This window comes from Pseudophryne corroboree, chromosome 1 (assembly GCF_028390025.1).
Source record: "Pseudophryne corroboree isolate aPseCor3 chromosome 1, aPseCor3.hap2, whole genome shotgun sequence".
Taxonomy (NCBI): domain Eukaryota; kingdom Metazoa; phylum Chordata; class Amphibia; order Anura; family Myobatrachidae; genus Pseudophryne; species Pseudophryne corroboree.
Genome location: NC_086444.1, coordinates 49,740,727 through 49,747,392, shown reverse-complemented (window position 1 = coordinate 49,747,392; position 6,666 = coordinate 49,740,727).

Below are 6,666 nucleotides of genomic sequence, written 5' to 3'. Positions count from 1 at the left end.
TCGCCGCGCTGCTCTTTGTTCCACCCTGGCGGTTTACGTGCGCCACGGCTGTAACGTTGTCCGACTGAATCAGGACGGGCAGGTCGTGAAGAAGATGTTCCGCTTGCCGTTTATGTGCAGACAAGCTTCCTGGCTTGTCCGGTGCATGTGCAGATGGGACCCGGACCACCTGTCCAGCAGGTCCCACTGAAAAGTTCTTGCATGGAATCTGCAAAAACGGAATGGCCTCGTAGGCCGCCACCATTTTCCCAAGCACTCGAGTGCAGTGATGAATCGACACTCTTGGCGGTTTCAGAAGTTCCTTGACCATGTTCTGGAGTTCCTGAGCCTTTTCCAATGGGAGAAAGATCCTTTGCAGTTCCGTGTCCAGAATCATGCCCAAAAACGACAGCCGAGTTGTCGGAATCAACTGCGACTCTGGTAAATTTAGGAGCCAGCCATGTTGTTGCAGCACCTTCAGGGAGAGCGCAACACTTTTTAGTAACTGCTCCCTTGATCTCGCCTTTATCAGGAGATCGTCCAAGTATGGGATAAATTGTGACCACCTTGCTTGCGCAGGAGCACCATCATTTCCGCCATTACTTTGGTGAAAATCCTCGGGCCGTGGAAAAACCAAACGGCAACGTCTGAAATTGGTAGTGACAATCCTGAACAGCGAACCTCAGGAACGCCTGATGAGGAGTATATATGGGGACATGTAGGTATGCATCCTTTATGTCGACTGACACCATAAAATCCCCCCCCTCCCGACTGGAGATCACAGCTTGGAGAGATTCCATCTTGAATTTGAATCTTTTAAATACAGGTTGAGGGATGTTAAGTTCAGAATCGGTCTGACCGAGCCATCCAGCTTCGGGACCACGAACAGGGTTGAATAAAACCCTTTCCCCTGTTGTAACGGGGGAACCGTGACAATAACTTGCTGTTGATACAGCTTTTGTATCGCAGCACACACTACCTCGCTCTCTGGGCGAGAAACTGGTAAGGCCGATTTGAAATATCGGTGTGGAGGCACATCTTGGAACTCCAGTTTGTATCCTTGGGCCACAATTTCCAGCACCCAAGGATCCAGGCCCGAGCAAACCCAGACCTGACCGAAGAGCTGAAGACGTGCCCCCACCGGTGCGGACTTCCGCAGAGGAGCCCCAGCGTCATGCGGTGGATTTGGTAGAAGCCGGGGAGGACTTCTGCTCCTGGGAGCTTGTCACAGCCGGCGATCTGTTTCCTCTTCCCTTACCTCTGGCCGCGAGGAAGGAAGATCCATATCCTTTTCTGAATATATGAGACCGAAAGGACTGCATCTGGTATTGAGGCGAATTCTTTTGCTGTGGAGGGACAAAAGGCAAAAAAGACGACTTACCCGCGGTAGTTGTAGAAACCAGGTCCGCGAGGCCCTCACCAAACAAAACTTCACCTTTGAAGGGCAGGGCCTCCATAGCCTTTTTAGAGTCAACATCACCATTCCACTGATGAGTCCACAATGCCCTCCTAGCCGAGACTGCCATGGCATTGGCCCTTGATCCCATGAGGCCAATATCTCTCGCCGCTTCCCTTAGATATATTGCTGCGTCCCTTATATGACCCAGCGTCAAAAGCACGTTATCCTTATCCAGGGTGTCTATGTCAGATGATAAGTTATCTGCCCACCTTTCAATAGCGCTACTCAACCATGCCGACGCCACAGCCGGCCTGAGCAGCGTACCCGTAGTAACAAAAATAAATTTTAAGGTAGTTTCCTGCTTACGATCTGCAGGATCCTGTAGGGCCGCCGTGTCAGGGGACGGTAGCGCCACCTTTTTGGACAAACGCGCCAGAGCTTTGTCCACCGGGGGTGAGGATTCCCACCGTAACCTATCCTGCGAGGGAAAAGGATACGCCATAGCAATCCTCCTGGGAATCTGCAGTCTCTTGTCAGAAGACTCCCAAGTTTTTTCAAAAAGAGCGTTCAGTTCATGAGAGGGAGGAAACATTACCTCAGGTTTCTTTCCCTTAAACATACAGACCCTTGTGTCAGGGACAGTGGGGTCTTCTGTGATATGTAACACCTCTTTAATTGCCACAATCATGTACTGAATACTCTTGGCCACCTTCAGATGTAACTTGGCATCATTATCCTCGACACTGGAGTCGGAATCCGTGTCGGTATCAGTGTTTGCTATCTGGGTAAATGAACGTTTCTGCGACCCCGAGGGGGCCTGAGATTATGACAAACCATCTCCCATGGATTGTCTCCATGCTTGGTTCTGAGACTCAGATTTGTCTAACCTCTTATGCAATAAAGCCACACTTGCATTTAAAACACTCCACATATCTACCCAATCAGCAGTCGGCAGTGCCGACGGAGTCACTCCCACATTCTGTTCAGTCTTCACACCAGCCTCCTCCTGGGAAGAGCCTTCAACCTCAGACATGCCGACACACGCGTACCGACACCCCCAAACACACTGGGCTATAGGGGACAGACCCACAGTAAGGTCCTTCAGAGAGACAGAAAAGGAGTTTGCCAGCTCACACCCAGCGCCTCACCGGTCTGAAGGAATGAAATAATGCCCCAGCCCTGTAAGCGCTTTTATACCAAATAATCAACACCAAAAATTTTGTGCCACCCCTTCTTTTCGTGCACCCTGTTACTTGTGTACAGCAGTGAAGGGCCAGGAGCAGCGTCTCTGCAGCAAGCTGTGGAGAAAATGGCGCTGGTTAGAGCTGAAGGAGGAAGCCCCGCCCCCTACCCTGCGCGTTTCGTTCCCGCTTTTATTTATACTGCCGGGGGTCTGTATACATTGCCTATGCAATGTATACCTTCATGCCAGTCTCAAATAAGGATATATTGCTGCCCAGGGCGCCCCCCCTGCGCCCTGCTCCCATATAGAGCCGCTTGTGTGAGGGAGCAATGGCGCGCTGCGCGGTACCTCAGGAAGATCTGAAGTCTTCTGCCGCCTTTGAAGTCTTCTTGCTTCTACTACTCACCCAGCTTCTCTCTTCAGGTTCTGTGAGGGGGACGGCGGCGCGGCTCCGGGAACGAGCAGCTAGGCTATACCAAGTGATCAGACCCTCTGGAGCTAATGGTGTCCAGTAGCCAAAGAAGCAGAGCCTTGAAACTCACAGAAGTAGGTCTGCTTCTCTCCCCTCAGTCCCACGATGCAGGGAGCCTGTTGCCAGCAGTGCTCCCTGAAAATAATAAACCTAACAAAAGTCTTTTTTAGAGAAACTCAGTAGAGCTCCCCTAGTGTGCACCCAGACTCCTCTGGGCACAGAATCTGAGGTCTGGAGGAGGGGCATAGAGGGAGGAGCCAGTTCACGCCCATTAAATTCTTAAAGTGTCCATGTCTCCTGCGGATCCTGTCTTTACCTCCATGGTCCTTTTGGAGTCCCCAGCATCCTCTAGGATGAAGGCGAAAACAGGATTTTGATACCTACCGGTAAATCCTTTTCTCCTAGTCCGTAGAGGATGCTGGGCGCCCGTCCCAGTGTGTACTTTACCTGCAGTTTAGTTGTTAGAGTTGCACAAGTTGTTATCTTAGTTTTTCAGCATGTTGCTGCAATTGTTTCATGCCTGTTGGCGTGTGTTCTGTTGAATGCCATGTGTGCGGCATGGTTGAGGGTGTGAGTTGGTATGTATATCACCACTAGTATTAAAGTAAGTCCTTTCCTCAAAATGTCCGTCTCCCTGGGCACAGTTCCTATAACTGAGGTCTGGAGGAGGGGCATAGAGGGAGGAGCCAGTTCGCACCCAATGAAAAGTCTTAAGAGTGCCCACGTCTCCTGCGGATCCCGTCTATACCCCATGGTCTTGATGTGGTCCCCAGCATCCTCTACGGACTAGGAGAAAAGGATTTACCGGTAGGTATCAAAATCCTATTTAAAGCCTGTGTTTTTTATATTAAATCAACTGTAATATAAAGTTTTGCATCCCATATAGAATAAATCCAGTAATGGCTTGTTCTGCAGTCATTTGTCTGCATGTAGGCAACAAATAATAGTAATGTAACCAGCTGCAGAGACGCGGCCTGTGCTAGCCCTGCATTGCAATCAGCTTAATCACAGATCTCCGGCACAAATGCTCTATATTTAGAGGCCGCAGAAGAGGCTGCACTTAGAGGAGTTAATACCGTCATTTGCATTAGTCGCTCTCTAATTAAATTACGCTCTGTTCCCAGAATGTTCAGAGATATTCTGTAATCCCTGATCATCAGTAATCATTTCAAATAAATTAACTTTCCTTATGAAAACACTTTTCAAAGAGATTTAGTGGTGAATGGGAACTTATGAAATCATGGCTTTAACCTGTAACGGAGAGTTGATATTATGCCTTACAATTTTCTTGTAACAAAACAGGATTACAGATTGCAGGACTGCGTAAATAAGCCGAAGTGTGAGCCTTGCTTCTGGAAGAGACTATCATTTCAGACCATACCCCTGGGATAGTAACAAGGAACAGTAATCTTATCACCGTCTATGGGCAAGGTAACCTATTATTCTATGGGACACTGTAATAGATTTTGTCACCCGTAGCAGATAACACAATAGTTGCTATAAATTGAGGTTACAGAAACTATTTGAGGTCAGTCGTAATTTCTAACTCAATTTGCAGGTGGGGAATGGAACCACCTACAGCCAGACAGCAGCACAGAGTATTTCATGAGCGGTGTTCTGATCGGAATCAGTATGAGATCCCGGCGGTCGTAATACAGATGCCGGTATCCCACTGTAGAAGAGACCGAAAGGTGTGAGTAAGGGGTGTACTCCCCACCCCTCTAACCCTACCTTACCGCAGGCCAACCTTGACCTCCCCCTTTTGTGCCTAACCCCCTACCTTTCCCAGAGTTACCTAATCCTAACCCTCCCTTCCCTCACCTTGCGATCCCTATTCGAACCCGATGTGCGGTCCCGCCAGGTCTGCATCGCTAGAAAAGATAGACTCTGCAGGCAAGTCAATCGTTGCTACATTGGTGTACTATGTAGTTCAGGTGTGGCCAACCAGTCAGAGACAAAGAGCCCAAAAAATTTGTTAGGTACGTCAAAGAGCCGACATCGAGCCAAAGGCGCGCATGCAAAAATGGGGTGTGGCCTTTTGCCTGCTAGGCCACGCCCCTGGTATAAAATATACTGAAAAATCCAGATCCAACATAAAATACATTGAAAAAAACACTTCCACATAAAATAATTGTAAAAGCCAGATTCACATAAAATATAGTGAAAAAGCCAGATTCACATAATACACTTCAGCTCCCCCATGTGTCACTCCAACCAGCACGCGCTTGTCACTCCAACTAATACCCTCCTGTCTCTACAGCCAGCACCCTGCTGTGTCACTCCAGCCAGCTCCCCCATATGTCACTCCAACCAGCACCCAGCTGTGTCACTCCAGTCACCACGCTTCTGTCACTTCAACCAAGACCCTGCTGTGTCACGTTCAGCTTCCCCCAACTTGCTGGTGGGTGTCTCATTTCTAGTATCTGGCTCCCTCAGTTCTAAGTCCCCGTAGTGCTGTTGCGTGTTTTTCTGGAGAGCAGTGGTTACAAAATCTGTTGTGGTCATGTGACTTTGTGTTTTAAGGAGCCACATTTGAAGAAAGTAAGAGCCTCATGTGGCTCAAGAGGCACTGGTTGGCCACCGCTGATCTAGTTCATCTCACATGTCAGTTACATCTCACATAAGCCAAAATCGTAAGCACACATAGTCCATATCTCAAGAAAAGTTAGTCAAAATCGGTGGTGCTGGGCTCCGGGGAGTTCAGGGGAAATCGCATAGTCAAAATCGGCCATAGCAAGGATCTCACCGTGTGTACACACCTTAAGAATGTGGGTTTACCTATGGTCGGGATTCCATCTGTTGGGATGGCAGCATCGGTCTCCTAGGCTAATCGGAGTTCCGACGTCAGGCGTCGGGATCCCCACAGACAGCATCTTGGCTGCATACCTTCTGATCATGTATGAGATTGTCAGCTAGAGGACACTGCCATCCCGCCTACAGCTACCCGTCTTTATTATCAATGTCAGTGTTATCAAAGAACTGTAAAGCCAACAGTATTCCAGGCCTTATCACCCAACCTGCCTAATGGATGGACATCCCCGCAGCCATCTTTCCAGAAGAGTGAAGGATGTTCTAGCAACAAAAGGAAGTGAGAAGGAGGGGAGGGAAGGGTGAATGAGAAGAGCCTAAATCCATATTGTTGCCTTTGGTTTTGAAATGAAATGTAAAACACGCAAATATTGGTGTTATGTTCAGGTGTCTTCTGAATACATTTTATCTCCATTAGTGATCAATACAAGTTTTAAATTTACCTTTTCTATACTTATTTTTCTCTTCATTTGGACGTAAAATAGAGATACATTTTCAATAATGTTTAAAGAGAGAATGACATTTTGCAGACTTCTTTAAATTAGAGAAAAGCGGGTTCGGTTTTACTCTGTTCTCAAAACGGCATCTTATCGGCTTACGGATGTCACGTGTTTCGGATAGCCAATAAGAAAAATGCAGAAAACCGAACTTGAACCGAGTAAATCCGAACCTGCTCATCTCTACTTTAAACATCAATATTTTTTTATTGGATTTTATATCGAATACAAAAAATGAAGAGGGGGGGTACAGAAAAAAATAGGGTGGGGAGGGATGTACACGTCAATGAAATCATACATATATATATATAACAGGTAACATAGCGAC